Source organism: Bos grunniens, chromosome 21 (assembly GCF_055505025.1).
Source record: "Bos grunniens cultivar Pamir isolate PY7600 chromosome 21, Bosgru_T2T1.0, whole genome shotgun sequence".
NCBI lineage: Eukaryota > Metazoa > Chordata > Mammalia > Artiodactyla > Bovidae > Bos > Bos grunniens.
The window spans coordinates 58,456,664-58,482,492 of record NC_141185.1 but is presented as its reverse complement, the minus strand read 5'-3'; the positions used below and the strand labels follow the sequence as shown (position 1 = coordinate 58,482,492).

Genomic DNA, 25,829 nt, shown 5'->3' with positions numbered 1-25,829 from the left:
GGTGAAATTCATGTTTTGTTTTGATCTTAAGGGAAAGCATGTGATTTTTTACCATTAAACATGAAGTTAATTGTGGAATTTTTGTTGTTCCTCTTTATAAAGTTAAGCAAATTCTATTCTGCTCTTAGGATTGTTATGTGATTTATCACGAAACTGTATTGAATATTTGTAATTTTTCTGCATTTTTGAGATGAGTATGTGAATTTTGTCATTTATTCTATAATGGGGTGTATTAATTAATTTTAGTATATTGAAACAACCTTGAATTTCTGTAGCATATTCCATTTTGTTATGGTGTTATACCTTAATATACGTTGTGAATAACAGGTGCCTTATAGAATGAATTGGGAATTGTTTCCTCAATTTTAATTTCCTTGGAAACATTTGTGAAAGACTGGAGTTAATTCTTCATTAAATGTTTGGTAGAATTCACAAAAAATTTATGCAGGTGGGTTGAAAAATAATAGTGAAAAATAGTGGGTTGAAAAATAATAATAATAGTGAAAATAATTTTTGTTACTAGTTCATTCTCTTTACTTTTTATAGTTTATTTATATCTTCTATTTCTTCTTAAAGCAGCTTTAGTGTTTGTATCTTTCCAGGAATTTGTTCATTTCTTCTAGATTTTCAGTTTGATGGCATGTAATAGTTCATAATATTCCCTTGTGTTTTAATTATCTGTTTATATCTGAGGTGATATCTTTCTTTCATTCCTAATTTGAATTGTCTTTCTTTCTTAGGCTGGGTAATGGTTTGTCAATTCTGTTGATCTTTTTAAGAACCAACTTTTATTTTGTTGCTTTTCTTTATTGCTTTTCTATTTTATTTTTCTTTAATTCCTGCACTATTCTTCATTATTTCCTTAATTCTACTTGCTTTCAGTTTAATTCTCTTGCCTTTAACTAGTGGGTTTTTTTTTTGTTTGTTTGTTTGTTTTTGTTTTTCTCTAGTGGAAAATTTGGTTATTAGGAAAGTTCTTTTTTTTCTTTTAATTTATTTTAAAAATTGGGATATAGTTGTTTTACAAGGCTGCACAACAAAAATGAATTAGCTATATGTACACATATATCTCCTTCCTCTAAGTCTTCTCTCCGACACCTCCATCCCACGCATCTAGGTCACCACAGGACACCGAGCCGAGCTCCCTGCACCCACAGCAGGTTCCCACTAGTTGCCTGTTTTACACATGGTAGTACACACGCATCAGTCCTAACCCCCCAACCTACACCCCCTTCCCATGCCCACACAACTGTTCTCTATGGATGTGTCTCTATTCCTCCCTGCAAATGGGTTCATCTGTACCATTTGTCTAGATTTCACACATATGCATTTTTCTAAAAAAGACATACAGATGGCTCAGAGGTACCTGAAAAGATGCTCAACATCAGTAATTATTAGAGGAAATGCAAACCAAAATTACAATTAAATGTCACTTCACGCTGGTCAGAATGACCATCATCAAAAAATTTATAAATAATAAATGTTGAGGAGGGTGTGGAGAAACCCTCCTGCACTGTTGGTGGGAACGTAAGTTTATGGAACTCTATGGAGAACAGTATGGAGGGGCCTTAGAAAACTAAAAATAGAACTACCATATGATCCAGCAGTCCCACTACTAAGCATATTCCCTGGAGAAAACCGTAATTCAAGAAGATGCATGCCCCCCAGTGCTCACTGCAGCACTGTTTACAATAACCAGGGCGTGGAAGCAACCTCAATGTCCATCAACAGATGAATGGATAAAGAAGATGTGTTATAAAAAAGAACAAAACCGGGTCATTTATAAAGATGTGGATGGATCTAGAGAGTCTGTCATACAGAGTGAAAGTTCTTTTTTAATATAAATGTTTACAGCTGTACATTTTCTTCTAATGCCTGTTTTAGCTATGTCTCATAAGATTTGTGTTATCATTTTAGTTCAGTTCAAAGTATTTTGTAATTTTCCCTTGAATTATAGAGGAAATTACAAAGATGAATCCCATTGTTTCTTCTTTGCCCATGGGTTACTTAGAAACATGTTTCATTTCCACATACCTCTAATTACAAAGCACTTGCTCTAATAAGCTCTATTCCTACTCCTTCCACCTCCACTGCTATGGACATACAAATTACAAATGAATATGCTAGAAGCCTATCAACACAATTTTATAAGGATAGGTTTATGCAGTTTTTAATAATTAGAAAAGATGAGAAAACTGTTACAAATGAAAATACATCGATAATGTCTTTTATTTTTACCTATTATTTACCTCAACCAATGTTCTTTCTTTCTTCTTGTGGACTTAAGTTACTGTTTAATATCCTTTTATTTCAGGCTGAAGTAAGCTTTTTATTATTATTGTTATTTTTTGTGGAGCAGACATGCTACACATGTATTCTCTGAGTGTGTTTACTTGAGAATGTCTTAATCACTTACTTTATTTTTCAAAGTTACTTTTGCCGGATGTAGAATTCTTAGTTGACAGTCTTCTATTTCAGCACTTTAAGTATGCCATTCCACTGCCTTCTGACCAGCCCGATCCCTAGAGAAAGTCAGATGTTATCTTATTAAAGATAGCTTGCAGATGAGAAGTCGTTTTTCTCTTGTTACTTCAGCATTCTCTCTTTATCTTGGCCTTCGACAATTTGACTAAGATGTCTCTCACATGGATCTTCTTGTGTTTACTCTACATATAAATTATTGAGCTACTCGGATTACAGATCACTACTTTTGGTCAAATTTGGGACTGTTAGGGCCTTTATATCTTCAGATAGTCTTTCTACACCTTCCTCTCTCTCTATTCCTCCTGGAGCCCACATTATCCATATGTTGACGTGCTTAATCATGTCCCATAAACCCAAAAAGGCTCTGTTATTTTTCTTTATTCCTTAATATTTTCCTTCTCAGACTGAATAATCTCAATTGACCTTTATTCATAATAGCTGATTCTTCTGTCAGTGGCATCCCTTGATGGAACCCCTCTAGCTGTATTGCGTCACAGCTTTAGAATTTCTACGTAATTCTTTTTTGAACTTCCTGTCTCTTTACTGATGTTCTTTATTTGGTGACACATATTTCTCATCCTTTATATATGTTTTCCATCAGTTCTTTGCACATATTTATAATAGTTGATTTAAATGTGGGTAAGTTTAACATCTTACTAGATTTCTCGGGGTCAGTTCCTAATGACTGCTTGTGTTTCCCATTGCCTGTGTATGGTTTATATGTTCCTGTTTCATTGGGTATCTTGTAAGTTTTTATTGATTAACTGGACATTTAGAATAATGTTAAGTATCACCTCCAGAAATCGATTCTCTCTCCTACTAGGGTTTGCTGTCATTGTTATTTGTTTTGTAATTATTATTGTTCAGTCATTTGGGGGCTATTTCTTTAAAGTGTGTATTATTTGTCATGTGTGGCAATTGATGTGTGCTCAATTATCCTGCTGTTCTGCTGCTAAGTCGCTTCAGTCGTGTCCGACTCTGTGCGACCCCATAGACGGCAGCCCACCAGGGTCCCCCGTCCCTGGGATTCTCCAGGCAAGAATTCTGGAGTAGGTTGCCATTTCCTCCTCCAATGCATGAAAGTGAAGTCGCTCAGTCGTGTCCGACTTGTAGCGACCGCATGGACTGCAGCCCACCAGGCTCCTCCGTCCATGGGATTTTCCAGGCAAGAGTACTGGAGTGGGGTGCCATTGCCTTCTCCAGCTCAGTTATCCTACTTGTAAGCTAACAAATAGACAGAGGTTTTCTTAAATGCCTTGAACCAGTGAGACTCCCAGCCCTTGCTGAGAGGCTCTGTTGGGCATGTCTTTAATCCTTTGGCAAGCAAAGCTCTAAGTTTTACTTCTGACGGGTATTACTACCTCAGGCAATCATTATGTTAAACAATTGCTGCTGATTCTTTTTAGTAAATAGTTGGGTTAAGTAATGGTTTGGGCTGTTGACAAAGAGTGAGTTCTGAGTTGGGTCAAATAAAAAGCCCTGAGCCTGGACTTTTCCACATGCTGCAAGCAAGTCAAATAGTGACAGTTCTCTGGGGTTTTCTTAGGAAGCTCCAAACTATTGTGGCTCTTCCAGTGGCTGCTAGATTAATCAGTTTCACGTTTACTATTCTTGTGAGACTATTGCTTTTCAAAGCTCCCATGGATCTGGGGACAGAGTAATGGGATTATGGCAAGTTAAAGGACTGCAAAGCTCACTGTTTTTACTAAAATTTGCTTGTTTTTCTTGAATAAACGTATCATGGATTTTGCAAGGTTTTAATTCATTTGCAGAGTTTATATACCAGAGAGGGTTTTCAGAAGTCTTTACTCAGCCATTCGGACATCAAGGCCCTCTGCTTCACTTTTAGTGCTGCTGCTGCTGCTAAGTTGCTTCAATCGTGTCAGACTCTGTGCGACCCCATAGATGGCAGCCCAGCAGGCTCCCCCATCCCTGGGATTCTCCAGGCAAGAACACTGGAGTGGGTTGCCATTTCCTTCTCCAATGCATGAAAGTGAAAAGTGAAAGTGAAGTCGCTCAGTTGTGTCCGACTCTTAGCGACCCCATGGACTGCAGCCTACCAGGCTCCTCCATCCATGGGAGTTTCCAGGCCAGAGTGCTGGAGTGGGGTGCCATTGCCTTCTCTGTCACTTTTAGTGATCAATGCATAAGTAACTCCCATTTGTATAGTATGCTAGTTTTTACAAAGGGCTGTCACATATTATCTCTTTTTCTTTTTAAATTTTGTTTTTTGAAATATTTTAAACAGAAAAGTAGGGAAAACAATACATGGAGTATCCTTGTACCCACATCCAGATTTAACAGATGAAATACTTTTTGCCAAATTTGCATCATTTTTCTGTTTTTAAAGAAAGAAATATGTTTATTATCTTTCCTTCTTACCAAAGAGGTTACTCCTGTTTTGAAGTTGACATGTATTAACACTAACCATATTTGCAAATTTTTGAACATGAATGCATAAAAATATCTATATTTTGTTTTGTGGATTCTTTAAATGGTAAATTACTTTCATGTATTTCTTTTTGAAACTAGCTTTTCTTTATCATCTTGACATTTATCTATGCTGATGGATGTAAATCTACAGTTTAACAAAATAGTGCTTGATTAAATTATCAAATATACTCTATTTATTCAGTCTTGCTTCCCAAGTGCTGCTAGTGGTAAAGAACCTGCTTGTCAATGTAGGAAACTTAAGAGACATGGGTTTAATCCCTGGGTCATAAAGATCCCCTGAAGGAGGGCATGGCAACCCATTCCAGTATTCTTGCCTGGAGAATCCATGGACAGAGGAGCCTGGTGGGCTGCAGTCCATGGGGTCGCAGAGTTGCACATGACTGAAATGCCTTAGCACGCATGCATGCATACAAATGACAGCTGAGAATAGTAGTTGTGAGTGTGAGCTCTGAAGCCAAAAATCCTCATCTTTAATCCTTATTGAGTTACTTTTATTTATAATTTGGGAGGGATTATTTAACTCAGTGTCTTGATTTACTTATGGGGTTATAACAATAGTGCCTACCATATAAAGTAAATTTGAAGATTGCATTAACATAACACAAATAAAAAACTTAAAATACTTCTTGGGAAATAGTAATAAGACTTTGGCAAGAATTAGTTCTTGTTACAAGCAATGCTACAGAAAACACCTTCATATCTATCTTGTGAAATCTCTGAATGATAAAACATGCAGTATCCGGCTTAGAGTGGTGCCCAGGCGCAGTTCCACTGCCTTTTCTCACATTCTAATCATATACTGATGGAATCAGACAACCAGTCTGGGTCAAGATATTTGCCATGTATGTACTCAACAAAATTCAGGGGCCAGAATGCACATTCACTGAAACCTTCTGCAAGTTGATAAGAAAAAAAATATTTCCATTAGAAAAACATAGGAAAATAAGTGTGAATAGAAAATTCACTGAAAAAGAAACTCCCATGACCAGTGGTGTCACAGAGGCTAACTGACTAACTGGTAGTTAGAAACCTTATAGGTGATCTAAAGTAGCTTTAATACAGATCTCCCAAATCCTCACCCAGACTTTCTCTACTACTCCACTTTCCTTCCAATTAATCCTGCAGTTACTGAGTCTCTGCTTCCCTAAGCTCTGTGTAACAGCAGTGTGTTTCTCCTGCTTTTGGAGTGTCCTTTTATTTAAACAAAAATATTTTTCTAGGAAGATTTTTCTGAGCCGAAATGAGCGAGAGCAACTAGTAACACATGGTGTGTTATCCACTGATGTGTGTGTGTGTTTTAAAAAAATTCTGTGTAGTTGTTTCTACAAATGTATGAATGTAACAGGTGTCCAGGCACACATGTGTCTTTCAGAGCTGCTGCTGGTAAAAGACTTGATGGAAGCGATCTCCTTTCAGAATAACAACAGGGCTAGCACAGCTATTCGTTGCAGTTCACATTTACAGAAATGAAACAGAAATTTGGCAACCTGACTTGGAGCTACCAGAGGTTGGTATGCTTGTGGGCTTCTAAGATACACGAGAGAAAAACATTTCCTATCCAGTCTTTGACGTTCCATGTTCCAAAAGATTTTTATTTTAACCCCAGTCTTAATTGCCCTTCAGTATCAAAATTAATTGTGTTTTCCGCTAAAAGGCCAGTGCAGCTTAAGGTTACCCCTGGGTCTCTGCAGCCAATGCATCTTCTGTAAGTGGCTTGATTGCCGTCTGCAGAGAGGAGTGCTGGGAAAGATGTGCTTGACCGAGGCTATACATTACAGTCCAATTAGTGTGAAGATCACTACATGAGTCTTTAACTTTATCTAGTAACTGTCGGAATCTCTAATGGAGACCATAGAGTGAGCGAAGGGGCGTTTAGAATCTACTCTCTCCACCAGGCAGAAGGAGAATGGCTTTGGCTGTGTACCAAGGGATTGCCAGGCCCACTTGTCTCAATTTTTCTGTCCCCTAAATGTCTCTCTTACTCCTACCATCTAAATTAAGAATTAAGAACAAAAGCCAGATCCTTCAAAGTCTGTGTGAATATGGGCAGTACCAAGTGTAGCAGTGGTTCTTAGCAAGGACACTGGAGTCGTGGGCCTTAGTGAGAATTTCAGATTATTTGAGTTGGTTATTATAATCCTCCAAGTCTCAGACCCATTAGTCAATAATGAAAATGAGAATTGCATCCCTTTCCTGATTATTAGAATAATTATGTAGTACCTGGATTTAAAGAATCCTGAGTCCTAAGCAATGTGTACAAATTTGCTCTTATTACACTGTTCAGTTTAGTTCAGTTCAATCACTCAGTCATGTCTGACTCTTTGCGACCCCATGAATCGCAGCACACCAGGACTCCCTGTCCATCACCAACTCCCGGAGTTTACCCAAACTCACGTCCATCGAGTCGGTGATGGAATCCAGCCATCTCATCCTCTGTCGTCCCCTTCTCCTCCTGCCCCCAATCCCTCCCAGCATCAGGGTCTTTTCCAATGAGTCAACTCTTCGCATGAGGTGGCCAAAGTACTGGAGTTTCAGCTTCAGCATCAGTCCTTCCAAAGAACACCCAGGGCTGATTTCCTTTAGGGTGGACTGGTTGGATCTCCTTGCAGTCCAAGGGACTCTCAAGAGTCTTCTCCAAACCACAGTTCAAAAGCATTAATTCTTCGGTGCTCAGCTTTCTTCACAGTCCAAATCTCACATCCATACATGACTACTGGAAAAACCATAGCCTTGACTAAACTTTGTTGGCAAAGTAATGTCTCTGCTTTTCAATATGCTATCTAGGTTGCTCATAACTTTCCTTCCAAGGAGTAAGCGTCTTTTAATTTTGTGGCTGCAATCACCATCTGCAGTGATTTTGGAGCCCAGAAAAATAAAGTCTGACACTGTTTCCACTGTTTCCCCATCTATTTCCTTTAAAGTGATGGGACCAGATGCCATGATCTTCGTTTTCTGAATGTTGAGCTTTAAGCCAACTTTTTCACTCTCCTCTTTCACTTTCATCAAGAGGCTCTTTAGTTCTTCTTCACTTTCTGCCATAAGAATAGTGTCATCTGCGTATCTGAGGTTATTGATATTTCTCCCGGCAATCTTGATTCCAGCTTGTGCTTTTTCCAGCCCAGTGTTTCTCATGATGTACTCTGCATATAAGTTAAATAAGGAGGGTGACAATATCCAGCCTTGACGTACTCCTTTTCCTATTTGGAACCAGTCTGTTGTTCCATGTCCAGTTCTAATTGTTGCTTCCTGACCTGCATATAGGTTTCTCAAGAGGCAGGTCAGGCAGTCTGGTATTCTCATCTCTTTCAGAATTTTCCACAGTTTACTGTGATCCACACACCCACTGTTACTGAACATTAAAGGGAAATAGAGTTCTAAGTGTGTCCCAAAGGACATTCAAGGTAACTGATCATGTTATTTATTGTTCAGCCTTCTAATGCCATTTTTTAATCATTTTTTTGTTTTCTTTTTGCTGCTCTGATTCCTCTGTAGTCATTGAGCATTTTCTAGGCCCACTTGAGCTCAACTCTCTCTTTGTGATAAAGGTTTAGGTATAGGAATTCTCTGACTTCCGTCATGAAAAGACTGGCTTGTCCAACCCTTCTCTTGTGAGTGCTGCTTATCAATACTGCCCTCTATCCGTGGTTCCTTATGTCTCCTTTTCTTAAAGGTTTACCCCTGGCCTCTCCACACCTCTTTCTCATGAATCCTCTCTGAGATTTTCAAACCCCAGGTTGGATACGTATCAGGTTCTGTTGCAGGAAAGAGAATGGGGTGGGAGAAGATGGTCATGTCCCAGGTCTCAGGTGAGTCCCTGGGGTGGCTGTCAAATGTGGGTTCTTGGCTTCATATAGAAAAGAACTCAAGTGCAAGCCATAGGGAAGTGAAAGAACATTTATTCAGGGAGACACGACTCCATAGACTGAACATGGACCATCTCAGAAGGCAAGAGAAGCACCAGGGTACGGGACAGTCAGTTTTTATACATGCTGTGTGCCTGCTGTCACTTCAGTCATGTTCGATTCTTTGCGACCCTGTGGACTATAGACCACCAGGCTCCTCTGTCCATAGGGTTCTCCAGGCAAGAATACTGGAGTAGATTGCCATTCCTTTCTCCAGGGAATTTTCCTGATCTAGGATCGAACCATATTTTTTATGTCTCTTGAATTGGCAATCAGATTCTTTCCTACTAGTGCCATGTGGGAAGCCGCTTTTTATAGGGGTGGGTAAGTTCATAAGTTAATGAGTGGCAGGAGCTTTTGGGGAAGGAGTAGGGATATCCAGGCATTGGGTCACAACCCACTTTTTGACCTTTATGGCCTTGGAACTGTCACAGCGCCTATGGGTGCGTCATTTAACTTGCTGATGTGCTACCATGGGAGTCTGCTCCTCTGCCATCTTGGACCTATTTGGCTGTAATCAGATTATGGTGCGTCCTCAGGCTATGTCATCATTTTAAGGATTGTGCCCTGCTCCCTTCTTGTCTCAGTTCTACTGAGAACAGACGGAGAATGTCTGCTACCTCACACCAGAAGACTCAGTAATTTCCTTTCTTGATCTCTCTTCCTTTAAGAACAGTCTTCCCTTCTCTGACACCCGCAAGGTCAAAGGTGTCAGAGCACCAAACTCCACATCATGAATTTCAGGATAGCACACACTCTTAGCTCTCTGTCTACAGCGCAGACATATACCTATGTTCCTGTGCTGAGAAGACTACTCACTGGACCGCCACATTTGGACTTCCTAGCAAACTATTGGAATAGTGTCTAAAAAGAATTAATATTATGCTGACCAAAAACCAGTTGTATCTGTTCAAAATGGTTTGATCCCTGGCTTGGGAAGATTCCCTGGAGAAGGAAATGGCAACCCACTCCAGTATTCTTGTTGGGAAAATACCATGCACAGAGGAGCCTCGTGGGCTACAGGGGTCTCAAAGAGTCAACATGACTGAGCGACTAGTATTTTCACTTATTATTGCACTTATATTATTTAATTAATGAATATATAAATGGATTAAATATGTGTGAGTTGTTGCTACCATAAACATTAAATTGATAGTTTGGGAGAGATAAGATGAAAGAAAATTACTATCTTGGTCATTGTCTTCAGGTTGCTATGACAAAAATCCCACAGACTGGGGGCCTTAAACAGCAAACATTTGTTCCTCATAGTTCTGGAGGCTAGAAAATCCAAGATCAAGATACTGGACAATTTGGTTCCTGTAAGAACTCTCTTCCTTGTTTGCAAATGGTTGCTTCTTGTAATCCTCTCACAGGATGGAGAAAGAGAGCTCTGTTCTCTTTCTCTTCTTATCAGGACACGAATCCCATTATGAGGGCTTCTACCTAATTACCTTCCAATGACTTCAGCTTCTAATATCCCGGTCCTGGGGTTTAGGGCTTCAATATGTAAACTAGAAGGGTTATAAACACACAGTTCATAACAATAATAAAAAATATTTTTTGAGAATTCAGTATAGGTGATAAAACCAATGTATCATCCTTCTGTTTCTGCCTGTTGCCAAGGTGACCAAAATTTGAAAGTTGAGAGAAATGTTGCCAAGTGTATGTTGACAAAAAAAGAAAGTTTCTTCCAAATCATTTTATTTAAATGGTGCCTAGAGGCAATGAGGGCAAATAACAAAGACCAATAGAATATAATAGAGTAAAAAGTGATCTCAATGATTTTGTATTTAGAAATAGAAATATTTAACCATACAAATGCCTAAAGCTGAAAGTACATTAATATTTATTGTAATTTTTTTAAAATACCAAAACAAATTTAAATGCCCAGCTCAGGAGGACTAGTAAATCTGATGATGGTGCATGTTTATAATCTAATGCTCACCAGCTGATAAAATAGTAGAAAATCGCTATTTCCTATTTCTTGCAATTGCCACGAAATTATGCTAATTTATAAGCTGAGTGTGCCTTTCTCTGGGAGTGTGTGTCTGTGTGTGTTTCTAGAAAGTCATAGGCAAAATGTTCACAGTCATCACTTCTAGATATTTAGATATTTTGTGACTCCCAAAGGAAGTTATTTTTTTCCTATGGATATTTTCTATTTTCTATATTGATCCTATAATCCATAACTGCAAAAGGAGTTTTGCAGCTATGCTTTATTTCTTATTGGTGTATGTTTTCTTTTTCTTGGCATTCTTAGGAAAAATCTAGAACTTGAGCCAAGGTACGGTTGCATAATTGCTGTCTCCAGGCCCTGACAGAAGAGTCTCCTCCCACATTGCTGTCAGTAAATCAAACTCTTCACAAATGATCATGTATTAAATAAAAGCTGCTTTTTAAAAAATAGCAACAACTTACAATATAAAAGAAAAGATGGGTTTCAGGCAGATTTTTTATTTTGTTTTTCAGGTAATTTCCAGGCTTTCCTGTGAATTTTCCTGCACCTAAAAGCCTAGCTCAATTTCAAGTGCCCCAACTCTACCCTGTACACCCCACCCCAAGGGAACACAGCCAGCTGGATCTCAGTGGTCAGGACTGACTGGCTTCCCGGGGAACCCTGATCCTCGCCTGCAGACCACAGGACACCACTCTATGCTGCCCAGAAATGCGGGGAATGTAAATGACAGTCTGACCCAGACAGGTGCTCTGCCTCTAGGGGCTCCGCACCTTCTCATTAGTTTCTAGAATAGTCTGCGGAAAGTCCCCTTGTCCTCTGCCCCGGCTCGGGTATGCCATCTGCCCTCGGCCCAGACTTGGTGGCCCCAACCAGACTTAGATGCATTAATACCACGTGCTGTTAATGGCTGGTGTCTAAAGGGCGCACGGCTCATCTCTCCCCGGCCCTGCTTTGTTACCTCTGACAACCACTCGAGGCTGGAGGAGACCTGTGTCACTTCCACTCAGCGCCAGCCCAGCAACTAAGTACGTTCTCACAGGGGACATCAATCTCAGATGCCAAAGCCTGGAGATTTGCATTGCAAATAGCCGACTGTGGTGACATTTCACCACTGGGAGCAGAACCGGAGGCATCCTCCCCCGGCTGGAGCTATAGAAGGAGAAGCCCACTTTGTAGTCAAATGAAGTGAGGAAAAAAGGCAAGAAGGAGTGGGAAGAAACTGGACCTTTTGCCTCTTTTTTTTTAATCGAAGTGCTGTTCATTTACAACTTGTGTTAGTTTCAGGTGTATAGCAAAGGAATTTAGAGATACAGAGATAGATATATTTTCTCAGATATTTTTCCCTTATAGTTATTACAAAATATTGAGTATAGTTCCCTGTGCTATAGGGTAGACCTTTGTTGATTATCTATCTTATATATAGTAATGTGCATATGTTAATTGCAAGCTCCTAAATAATCCCTCCTCCCAGCTTTCCCCTTTGGTAACCATATAGAATCTAAAAAAAGAAATAAAAATTAAAATGATACCCATTAACTTAGATACACAACAGAAATGGACCACTTGCCTGTTTTTTTTCAATTTAAGGATAGTTTTTTCCCTTATAGGTTCTTTTCCCTTATACATTACTACACAATATTAAGAACAGTTCTCTCTGCTATACAGCAGGTCTTTGTTGATTATCTGTTTTCTATATAGTAATGTATATATATTAATACCAAACTTCTAATTTATCTCTCCTCTCACCTTTCCCCTTTAGTAACCATATATATATATATATTTATATTAATATTATATTAGTATTAGTTGCTCAATCTTTGCAACCCCATGAGGACAGTAGCCCACCAGGCTCCTCTGTCCATAGAATTGTCCAGGCAAGAGTACTGTAGTGAGTTGTCATTCTCTTCCACAGGGGATCTTCCCAACCCAGGGATCAAAGCCAGGTCTCCTGCACAGCATGCAAATTCTTTACCTTCTGAGCCACCAAGAAGCCTTTTGGTAATCATATGGAATCTTAAAAATAAAAAAGAAAGAAAGAAATGAACTTATATACAAAACGGAAATGGAACACTTGCCTTTTTAAAATATTGGGGTCATTGTTCTTTTCAAATCATGAGCTGTTTCCTCCAGGACTATGATGAGCCCTAAGCATCTCATTTGCCACCCATTCCTGACGTTTCATGCCCTATGTCTGGCCTGTGAATGGTCTTCCTGACCCATGTCTTCTGTAAGGTTATTTTTTGGTTGATTTTCTTCAGTTTCATGTGTCATTCTGATCTTTTACTACTTTGATTCTCTAGCATTTTTTGAGCTTTAATAAGGACTCATCTTTGAGAATTAAATAGGTTATTGTATCTTTGCACTTGATGCAAAGGGCTTTGCACTTGATGCATCTTAGCCATTATTGTATTGTTATTTTGTTAGGATAGATACTCTTCTGGAGTATTGTATTAAAATAAATAAATAAACAAAACTCCTTTTGACATCAGAAAAATCTGGGCACTGATATTGGCTCTACTGCTTTCTAATTTTCTGACTTTAGACCAATTACTAAGCTTTTTCCAACAGGACCTCACAGACAAAAAATGGGGATAATAATGTCGCTTATCATCTAATGCTGTAAGAATTAAATGGGATAATGATTCTGAGCATACAGGCTTAGCCCAATGACTTGCAAATGGTAAGGCCTGATTAAGAATTTGATATTGTTATTTAATTATTTTAATATTAATTATTTAACCTCCAGTATTTTGGTCATCTGATGCCAACAGTCAACTCATTGGAAAAGTCCCTGATGCTGGGAAAGATTGAAGGCAGAAGGAGAAGAAGGCATCAGAGGATGAGATGGCTGGATAGCATCACTGACGCAATGAACATGAATTTGGGCAAACTTCAGGAGATGGTAAGGGACACGGAGGCCTGGCATGCGGCAGTCCATGAGGTCACAGAATCAGACATGACTGGGAACTGAACAACAACATTTAATCATACGCTGAGCTGCTAGATAGAGTCATAGTTGTGGATTTGGGGTAAGATGGGTCTGGTTTAGGTTGAAGGCAGGAGGAGAAGGGGTTGACAGAGAATGAAATGGTTGGATGGCATCACCTACTCAGTGGATATGAGTTTGGTTAAATTCCGGGAGATCATAAAAGACAGGGAACCCTGGCGTCCTGCAGTCCATGGGGTGGCAAAGAGTTAGACATGATTGAGCAACTGAACTGACTCGGGCCTGGTTTGGATCCAGACCTGCCACTAAGTTGTTTATCTCTGAGCAATTTATTTATACCTTCAGAGGCTAATTTTTTCATCTGTAAAATACAGATATTAAATCATACTTAATACTTGTTTTGAATATTAAGTGAGTTATATGAGTTTAGCAACTGGTAACATTTATTATTCATTCTTATGCAAACAGTTTAAACTGTTCTATAGTTTGGTGTACTGCAGTCCATGGGATCACAAAGAGTCGTACATGACTGACTGAGTGACTGAACAACAACACAGTTTGGGTACCAACTATATTTTACGCTTTTTTTTTTTTTTTTCTTATTAGAGCTCTTTTCCTATTATATAGTGTTTCTAGCACTGTAGTCCAGGAACCTATCAGGGTCCCTGACATCCTTCTAGGGACTTCTGAGTCTAGTACTATTTTCATAAGAAGGCTAAACCATGATTTGCCTTTTTCACTCTCCTTCCTCAAAACTGTACAGTGGCATTTTCCAGAGACTACGGGATGTGGGATGACATCACCACTCTGATGGTAACCTGTGATGTGTTTCTAATCGCTCCTTTAAAATAAATTTTGTGAATACATATTTTAAGCTTATTCCCCCTTCTAATTCCTAATGTAGGGAATATTGACAGATTATAATCTATACAAACAAAATCTGTTGGATGCAACTCTCCTTAATAATTTTTAAGAATGTCAAGGTGTCTTGAAACTAAATCTTTGAAAATCCCTGTCATATTAAACTGTAATTCATTTATATACACTCATCTCCCCCAGTGGACCAGGAGATCCTTAAAGGCAAGTGCTGTATTAAACTTAATGTTTCTGCTTCCTAGCTCGGCACCTGTACGCAGTAAAGTTTCACCAGTTCTGTGTTGGATAACATGTGAAATATTATTTACACTTGGCATTACATCTCCCCATTCCAAATATAATCTCATTAATTTGCACATTTCTCATATACTTTGCTTTCCTCTGCTGCGGCCACAAGTCATTTTCCGTGCGCATTAGCTGTGGGTAGTCTGTCATACCGAGTGAAGTCAGAAAGAGAAAAGCAAATATCATATTTTAACACATATATTTGGAATCTAGAAAAATAGTACAGATGAACCTGTTTGCAGAGCAAGAATAGAAACGCAGATGCAGAGAGTGGATGTGTGGACACACAGGAAGGAGAGGGTAGGATGAATTGGGAAATTTGGATTGATATTTGTATACACTGCCATGAGTAACACAGACAGCTAGTGGGCAGCTGCTGTATAGCCCTAGTAGGGAGCTCAGCTTGGTGCTCTGTGCTGACCCAGAGGGGTGGGCTGAGCGGGAGAGGAATGCATGCATACATATAGCTGGCTCACCTCACTGTACAGCAGAAACTAACACACCATCGTAAGGTGTTATACGCCAGTAGAGAAACTCTGTATTACAACAGGGCCCCTACTCTATATTTCAGGTGAGGATGCACAGCAACACCTTCTGTTGTGCAACCCTCAGACCTCCCAGGTCCTGGATTCTTTCTTGGTAGGAGATGTAGTCTTGCTACTTCTAAACCTAACAGCATCTCAAACAGTGGGCTCTGACAGCTTTGTCTCCTCAGCATCATTAGTTTCTGCAGCATCATTGTGATATTCCCAAAATGCTTCTGGAAGAATGAGGGCTCAGTCCTTCCGTATTTCTCCAGCATTTTTTTCCTGATACGTTTCATCCTCCCTAACGCATAGTGGGCTTAGCTATGAATACTTCTGCTGCTTCTGTATTTTTACCCAGACCATCTCTTCCTCCTCATATGTCCTGTCCTGTGTCTCCGCCTACCAAATCTACCTGTTCTTTGGGGTCTTCATTAACTGTCACATTTCCATAAAGTAAGAATGAATCACTCTTCCTCAGGGTTTCACAGTACTGACCACAGTTTATTTGATAAAATCTATTTGTAGTTCAGTTCAGTTGCTCAGTCGTGTCTGACTCTTTGTGACCCCATGGACTGCAGCACCCCAGGCTTCCCTGTCCATCACCACCTCCTGGAGTTTGCTCAAATTCATGTCCATCAGGTCGGTGATGCCATCCAACCATCCCATCCTTTGTCATCCCCTTCTCCTCCGCCTTCAATCTTTCCCAGCATCAGGGGCTTTTCCAGTGAGTCAGTTCTTCACATCAGGTGGCCAAAGTATTGGAGTTTCAGCTTTAGCATCAGTCCTTCTAATGAATATTCAGGACTGATTGCCTTTAGGATTGACTGGTTTGATCTTCTTGCAGCCCAATATGTCTATTTTTTCCCATCTCTTGCAAGCTCCTTAAGGGAAGAAATTGTTCCTCATTCATTGCTATGGAACACTGTATTTGGCTTTTAACATTAAAGAATTCACAAAAAAGTGCTTGAATATCTTTCATCTGAAGCCTGATCAAACACCCCTAGGTATTTTTTCTATATTAGTAGAACTATCCCTTTGAAAAATCACAGGAAAAAAAAAATTCTTATTGCACATATGTTCTATGAAAACAGATCCCATACTATGAAACATTTCCAATAAGAAGAAAAAAGGCCACTTTTATCCATATGTGTTTGACAATGCGCACTTCACTGTTACCGGTGGAAGTCTGAAAATTCAGTGAATAAATAAACGTGCATTGGTTTCAGTCAAATGCAAAGTGCGAAGTTCTGTGCTAGGTTGAAGGTAGCACAAAGCTAGAGCCTTCATCTGCTCGGCCCAGAGAACGCGGTTTCGATAGAGCACAGATGTGAGCTACCGAGTTAGGATGACTGTCTCATGAGAAAGATGTTGAGAAAAAGGAAGGAGGATGTTGGGGCCAAGGCTGAATCATGGAGGGTGTCAGGCATCATCTAAGAGGGTTTTGTTTCTATGTGAAGCTCTATAAAATAATGTGACACACCATGATGGAAATTTCATGACTCACAAGGGAATGAATTGCAGGCTCACAAACCAGGGGTCACCCATATTTCCCCTCCAACCACAGAGCTGATCTAAAGACGCTCAGCCTGAGAAAGACCCTATTTTGCAGGCTCAAGGCTGCTTAGGCAAACTGTATGTGAGTGTATCATCCCCACCTCTGACCTTTTCCCCAATTAATAGCCCAATTTAATATGGATGTTTTTCTGGAGCATAGCACGACCCTTCAGGGCTGCAAAATTAGGCAGGAAATACCCTACGGGCAGGCCTGTCAGGCATGATTTCCAGACTCTGCAAGAGAATACCCAATGCTCTCATTTCTCAGGGAAATAGAGGATTTCTCCCTCAGCTCAAAGTTAGCTCTTTATCTTCAAGGAACTATAAACAAATACAGTTTTGGCAATCACCACTGGGAAAGATAATGCTGATGGAGTTATCGAAAATTCCACTTTTACTCAGCCTCTTTGCCTGCCCCCCACCCCGACCCAAGATTTCACAGCTGTTTCATGTTCCCTTGCATTCTTCAGTTCCACTACGTTTTCTTCGGCTTTAAATGGGCAAAACAGAGACTATGCTTTCTTTGGAGCATGACTTTTTGTCTCTAAAGGAGAAACTCTGTTTTAAGCTTTCAGACTCTTGGCTCCCAATTTTGCTGGTTGTTCTCCATTTAAAGCAGCAACAGTCTCCCCAGGGCAGTTGAGTAAATGAGGTTACACTCTCTACAATTAATGAAACACATTAATATCATTATATTTTCTCCACTTTTCTTTTCCCAAACTTTTAAATAAGTTTTCCAGGCATCTCTGCTTTATGATGCAAAGCCAGAAGAACGATATTGTATAAAAAGGGACATAAAAGAGCACTATTTTATACTAAAGGGGGGAAAAAAAAAACATTTTACAGCATTTTTAGTCCTCTCTGCCCTTTCTTGATGAATTGTGTTGACCCAAGACTAAATTGGCTTAGTAGACTTTTCCTAATGACACAGCATGCTAATCTGCTTTTATATTAAACATTTAATTTAATATAATATATTTTCTTGACGCTATATCTGGATTTATTCTGGAAAATATTTTCCTCATTTTTCAGTAAGGGGAGACTCCAATTTTGGTAGTATCAGAAAACAACAGCCAAAATTAAAAAAAAAGGACTAGTACAATCAATGAAAACATTCTAATACTGATACCAATTCATGTGCAATTTAAATTATGCACATGCATACAAATTAAAAGGGTTTACCTGGTGGCTCAGGGCTTCCCTGATAGCTCAGTTGGTAAAGAATCTGCCTGCAGTGCAGGAGACCCCAGTTCGATTCCTGGGTCAGGAAGATCTGCTAAAGAAGGGATAGGCTACCCACTCCAGTATTCTTGGGCTTCCCTTGTGGCTCAGTCAGTAAAGAATCCACCTGCAATGTGGGAGATCTGGGTTCGATTCCTGGGTTGGGAAGATCCCCTGGAAAAGGGAAGGGTTTCACACCAGTGAAGGACTGGACCCACTCCAGTCCTTCACCAGCTCAGTGGTAAAGAATCTGCCTGCCAATGCAGAAGACGTGGATTTGACTCCTCGGTTGGGAAGATCCCCTGGAGAAGAAAATGGCAACCCATTCTAGTATTCTTGACAGGGAAATCCCATGAACAGAAGAGCTTGGTGGGCTACAGTCTATGGGGTTGCAAAGAGTCCAACATGACTTAGAGATTAAACAAGAACAGTGACTTACAAATTAAGTAAATACATGTACATGTTAATTCTATAACATTATCAATGGATAAGCAGATTACTGATACAGGGGACTCTAGATAGCCAGAATGGGTATTCCAGGAACCACCCCCACTCCCACTCTACTCAAGACCCTTATATAAAATGTCGTAGAACTTGCATATAACCTAGGTACATCCTCTCATATACTTTAAGTCATCTTTAGATTACTCATAATACCTAATACAATATAAATGCTGACTCTTAGCGACCCCATGGACTGTAGCCTACTAGGCTCCTCTGTCCATGGGATTTTCCAGGCAAGAGTACTGGAGTGGGTTGCCATTGCCTTCTCCAAATGCTATGTTAAACACTATAAATACAATGTAAATGCTAGTATCAGTATTTACATAGTTGCTGACATATAGCAAATTGAAGTTTTGCTCTTTAGAACTTCCTAGATTTGGGGGGAATATTTTAGATTCAAGGTTGGTTGAATCCACCATCCAATCCAAGTTTGCAGAACCCAAGGATACAGTGGGCTGATTGGAGTTATTAACCCAGTTATTACTTATTCATATTTTAAAAAATTTTTACTGAAAGCATCTCATATTTTAAATCAGAAAATACAAATATATTGATTAAAAATTTTAAATGCATATAATTTGAAACTATGTATACATGGCTTTGATCCCTACACTGATTTCAGACAATTTTAGACATACATAGCCATAAAACTTGTCCTTTGATTACTCTTAAATATTGGAAGAGATTAATTCATACATTCATCAACCATGGTGCTAGATGAATGCACATAATTTGGAATATTCTCGTTAAAGCACACACACGGAAACATACACATGGAAGATATCACTCGATTGTCCCCTCTGCAGATTTACCTTTCTAATTATGCTTCTCTTAAGGCAATATTAAAATTAGCACTCCCTGAGCAAAATCCCACTAATGCTGGGGAAAGTGGCTATGGAGCAAAAATCAGCTCATCGCATTAGCAGTTCAAGCTCTCAGACTCTTTTCTGCACCAGAAGGGTTGAAGCAAGCCCTCTCTTGCCGAAAGTGTTGCAATGATTTATTACCCTGCTAATTCCTCACGTGTTGTGCTGTAATCATTAGACCCTTGGCTGTGAGAGATGATGTCTTTCAGATGGAAAGTCAAGATGATCATGAAAGCACTCATGCTATGTCCCACCACTACAGGATGGTTGGTAATTCTAATGATCCTGGAGGCATTCCAAGCTAGAAAGCCACATGCTACCTCTCTTGAAATTTCAGCTAAAATGCCGCTTTCCTGTTACCAGCCTTATCTATCTGCAATATCGCATACAGCTAGACAGTCATATCACAGTCCAGACATGAATGATTTTAATATCGAGCATAATGATGTCACCAAAACTATCGTTTTGGATTTGAAGTTCAAATAGGCTAGTTTGCTGGTTGTAATTATTGTACTATCATGGGAGTTGAACTAGCTTGGAAATGGATGTCCCAGTAGTTATGTTGAACATGATTTCCCTTGGCATGAGAAAATGTGACAGATAATGTTTTCCTTTTCTCCAGGACTTTAAAACTTTAAAGGACTCTGTCTCATCTGATGGTGAGAGTGGATACTCCCTTCATCAGATAACTGAGCAAGTTGAGAGACAGTTCAAGATCACTCAGTAAGAGAATCTAATTTCTCCCTCTTTATATTAACTCCCATTAAGCTGTGAGCTCCAGGAGGCCTAAGAAAACATCTATGTCCATCATCTAACACTTAGCACCACGTCGATGACATTCACAAAATATTGTGAATTAATGAATAAAAACCAGTTGATATTTAAACTCATATTTTCCACTAAACTAAGGTTTCTCAACTTGGGATATATTCTAGAAATTTGTTTTCTGAGATCTTCAATCTTATACAATAACTTTCTCATTTTTAAATGATTCAAAATCATTTTAAAATGAGAAAACAACATAAGCATATTTTGGATTGTCTGGAAATTAGTTTTCTGCCACTTGGTTTCAATGCTGTAATTTGCCTTTTTTGATGTGTTATACAGAAATGAAGGTCAAATTGCATCTGAGTTTATTATATAAACAAAAATATAATGTTAATTAGGAATGCCATATCAATCTTGGAGGCAGACATTCATTTGATCATGTTTTTATCTAGAACAGCATGTGCCATTCATTTCATTATCAGTAGGTGCAATGATTTAAAATAAAATAAAAAACAATGAAAAAATGTTCAGTTCCCAGTCTTAGTAGCAATTGAACTAGATGTTCATTTAAGACAGTTATCAATTATGCAGTAACACCGACATTATATTCAAGAGAACAAAACTGCCTTACAGATATGCCAAATAATTTATTAGAACTGGTGTTTGAATATTACTTGGGCTTCCCTCATAGCTCAGCTGGTAAAGAATCCACCTGCAATGCAGGAGACCCCGGTTCAATTCTTGGGTTGGGAAGATCCCCTGGAGAAGGTATAGGCTATTTACTCCAGTATTCTTGGGCTTCCCTTTTGGCTCAGTCGGTAAAGAATCCGCCTGCAATGAAGGAGACCTGGGTTCGATCCCTGGGTTGGGAAGATCCCCTGGAGGAGGGCATTGCAACCCACTCCAGTATTCTTGCCTGGAGAATCCCGATGGACAGAGGAGCCTTGTGGGCTACAGTCCATGGTGTTGCAAAGAGTCAGACAAAACTGAGCGACTAAGCCAAAAGCCAGCATATGCAGTTTGAATAAAGTTTGAGTCCCAGTAATTCCCAGAATAGCAAACAGAGCCTTACAACAATTGTTTAATATATTATATATATACATATTGAAGTTGAAATACAAAAATAAGTTTAGTGGTGAACCATATCTGAGGTTACTGGTATCCGGTAGGAACTCCAACTTCTTAACTTTAATAATAATGCTACTCCTTATTACAGAGAAGGCAATGGCACCCCACTCCAGTACTCTTGCCTGGAAAATCCGATGGATGGAGGAGCCTGGTAGGCTGCAGTCCATGGGGTCTCTAAGAGTCGGACACAACTGAGCCACTTCGCTTTCACTTTTCACTTTCATACTTTGGAGAAGGAAATGGAAACCCACTCCAGTGTTCTTGCCTGGAGAATCCCAGGGACAGGGGAGCCTGGTGGGCTGCTGCCTATGGGGTCGCACAGAGTCGGACACAACTGAAGCGACTTAGCAGCAGCAGCAGCAGCACTCCTTATTAACAATAATGGTTCACTGTCTTTGTCTGTCCATCTTACTTCACTAAGCGTAACATCCTACTGGTCCATCTACGTTGGTGAAAATGGAAAAAATGAAATTCATTTTAAAGACTGAGTAATATTCCATTTGTGTGTGTATGTGTGTGTGTGTGTGAGACATCTTTCTTATTCATTCATTTGTTGATGGACACCAGTTGCCTCCATACTTCGGCTACTGTAAATAATGATGCTCTGAACATAGGAGAGAGGCAAGATAGGAGAAGGGGATTAAGAGGCACAAATGACTAGGTATAAAATTAAGATCTAAGGCTGTAATGTACAGCACAGAGAATACAGCTAAATTCTATAATTACTTTAAATGGAGTATAATCTATAAAAATATTGAATTACTATTTGTACAACTAATATTAGTATTGTATAATACTTCAAATATTAAAAAAATAATGGTTTATTAGACTTTCCTGGCTTTATAGTTTTGCATGCATTTATGAATTTGCTGAGAATTATTAGTTGCAAAGAAATTATAATCATGGATATTTTGTACTTTGTTTTATATTTTTATATATTAAGCAACATTATAAAAATGATGACTTGAGTCAATTCAGTGTTGTCTGAGACTTCATTCCATGATGAATTCTCCTTTGTCTATATATGTGTATTTGTATTATATATATGCATCTAAAATTAATTTTTAAAAGGACATTATAAATTAAATACAAGTATATATATATATAATTTTTGAATGAATAATCTCTATATAATTACAAAATCCCCTGGAAGAAGTTATCAACTCATTGCCATTGTTCCAAAAGTATAACTGTGTTTTTGTATGTGCAGATCAATCTCAATGAAAGGGAATTATAGACCTGCAAAAATTAAAAAAAATAAAAATCAAGACATCAAATTAAAATTAAAATGTTGGGGAAAAGCAGCATTACATTTCTTTTCCTTTAAGTCCCAGATTTTTGTTGTTGTTGTTGTTGTTTAACTAGCAATATTTCAAATATATTTAATAGTGTGAGAAGAAATTTATGTTTTATTATTATACTCATAAATGGTATTTTCAGAAATAGACCACCTTTTTTGCTTTTGAAGGGATATTTTGAGAAATTAAACATATATGAAAGTGTTAGTTGCTCAGTTGTGTCCAACTCTTTGCAACCCCATGGACTATAGCCTGCCAGGCTCCTCTGTCCATGGAATTCTCCAGGCAAGAATACTGGCATGGGTAGCCATTCGCTTTTCCAGGGGATTTTGCAGACCCTGGGATTGAACCCAGTTCTTCCCTCACTGCAGGCAGATTCTCTACTGTCTGAGACACAAGGGAAGCCAAACATATATTGAAAACTATAGCGTTTTGGACACATTATTTAAAGTGTTTCAATAAGCAAAAAAAACATGTATTTAAGAGTATTTAAAATGTTTTGGTGAAAAATAGTACATAGTTATTGTGAGAAATTCAAACAGAAAAATATAAAGCAAACATTCTTTTCAAAAGTTTTTGAATCCCACCATTCAGAGAGAGCCATTTTTAATAGTTTAGGGCATCCTTTTAGGCATCTTATTTTTACATCTTACCACATGTACAATATTATACATTCATAGTGTGTATATCTTTATCTTGAAGTCATTTTTAACTAGGTATCATGTACATGCAAAGAGTGATTCAAGCAAGTGAATCAGTTTAACGAGAACTACAGCATCAGTTTGACTGTTGAAGAAAACTCAGTGGAACGCTGACTGGAGACAGTGACTGCAGCCATGAAACTGAAAGGCACTTGCTCCTTGCAGAAAACCTGTGACAGACCTAGACGCTGCCCTACAAAGCAGAGACATCATTTTGCTAACAAATGTCCAGGGAGTCAAAGCTATGATTTCTCCAGTAGTCACGTACACATGTGAGAGTTGGACCATAACGAAGGCTAAACACCAAACAACTGATGCTCTTGAACTGTGGTGCTGCAGAAGACTCTTGAGAGTCCCCTGGACAGCAAGGAGATCAAACCAGTCAATCTTAAAGGAAATCGACTCTGAATATTCATTGGAAGGACTGATGCTGAAGCTGAAGCTCCAATACCCTGGCCATCTGATGTGAAGTGCTGACTCACTGGAAAAGACCCTGAGGCTGGAAAAGACTGAGGGCGGAAGAAGGAGGTGAGAGAGGGTGAGATGGTGGGATGGCATCATCGACTCAATGGACATGAGATTGAGCAAACTCCAAGAGATAATGAAGGACAGGGAAGCCTGGCGTGCTGCAGTCCACGGGGTTGCAAAGAGCCAGATACCACTAAGCAACAGAACAACGACAAAGGTAGAACCCCAGATTATCTGATTGACTAGTGTAATTAAATTTAATAGTAAAGAAATAATTACTATGGATAGAGGAATTAGAAATATGTTTAAACAAAGAATCTTTAACATGAGTTTTTCCCACTGGATCTGACTTACGTTGAGCAATTATTATGTTCTACTTTTAAAAATCTTGAATTTATAATAAAGTAAAAAGGAGAAAGATGTATTTATGTTATCCATCTTAGAAGCTGAAGTGAACTACATTACTTGATAGTATCTCCAAATTAATTAAGAAGTCTGTTAGGGGTATTCTTAATAAAGCCAGCCAATTTTTAATTCAGGTTGACATCACTAAAGATACAAGTGTAATTGCTATTGGTTAAAGTCTGGAGATGATCTGATATCAGTCCTCTGCATATGTTCAAGCACAGCAAAACCTCATTAATTTAGACTTCTTCATTTGAATTTCATGACAATTTGAACAATCTACTCTGTTCTTCATTGCTTAAGAAAAAAGTTTCTAGTAGGGAAAAAAATAATCCCAATAAAGGCTAGAATATAAATTATCTTTTTCTTTATGCTTATTTCTTTTAAATTGTTTTTAATTGTGGTAGAATTCCATAATATAAAATATACTATTTTAACCATATTTATCTGTACAGTTTAGTGGTACTAAGTACATTTATATTATTGTGAACTTTAACCATCATCCATCTCCTGAACATTTTTTTTTAATTTAGCAGTATCCATATGTATACAAATGTAGTAACTATGCATTGAAAAACATATATTCAGCATAAAATCTATTTAGAAATAGTCTATTGTGATTTTCTATTATCTGTCTATCTCTAACATCAATCCATCTGTATGTCTTTCTATCTCATATATCTAAATTTTGCCCTGTTACATCTTCACTAATTTAGAATGGTATCCCCCTGTGTTTTTCATTGTATTTAACTTAATGGGGAAAAAAAAATATATATATATATATATGTGTGTGTGTGTGTGTGCACGTGTGTGTGCATGCTCACTTCTGTCCGACTCCTTGTGACCCCACAAACTGTAGCCTGCCAAACTCCTTTGTCCATGGAATTTTCCAGGTAAGGATACTGGAGTTGGTTGCCATTTTCTACTCCAGGGGATCCTCCCAACCCGGGATCAAACTCACATCTCCTGCATCTCTTGCATTGGCAGGCAGATTCTTTACCACTGAGCCACCAAGGAAACCACGTAGTATCTCATAGTATAGTATCTCATATTACATGTAACAACAGGAAGGTCAATACAATATCTTTAAATCATGGCTTAAAATGTAATTACCTTAAAAAGTGTAAGCTACCAAGTTGTTTATATTAGTGGTTCTCAACTATGGCTGATTTTTACCCTCAGGGTATTTTTCACAAGTTCTATAGACATTTCTAGGTCCTAAAGGACATTGACTCAGAATTCTCACTGGGAGGACTGAGGCTGAAGCTCCAACACTTTGGCCATCTGATATGAAGAGCCAACTCACTGAAAAAGACCCGGATGCTGATAAAGACTGAGGGCAGGAGGAGAAGGGAGTGGCAGAAGATGAGATGGTTGGATGGCATCACCGACTCAATGGACATGAGTTTGAGCCAACTCCGGGAGATAGTGAAGGACAGGGAAGCCTGGTGTGCTGCAGTCCATTGGATGGCAACGAGTGAGAC

General features: G+C 38.8%; 1 long non-coding RNA gene across 1 annotated transcript in view; it reads right to left on the bottom strand.

The window, feature by feature from the left end:
• Positions 1-2,211: 2,211 nt before the first annotated feature.
• LOC147349781 (uncharacterized) overlaps positions 2,212-25,829 on the bottom strand; it is a 33,748-nt gene continuing 10,130 nt past the window's right edge. The window contains exon 2 of the long non-coding RNA XR_015150487.1: positions 2,212-2,522. This is a non-coding gene — a long non-coding RNA (uncharacterized LOC147349781). The remainder of the gene's footprint in view (positions 2,523-25,829) is intronic.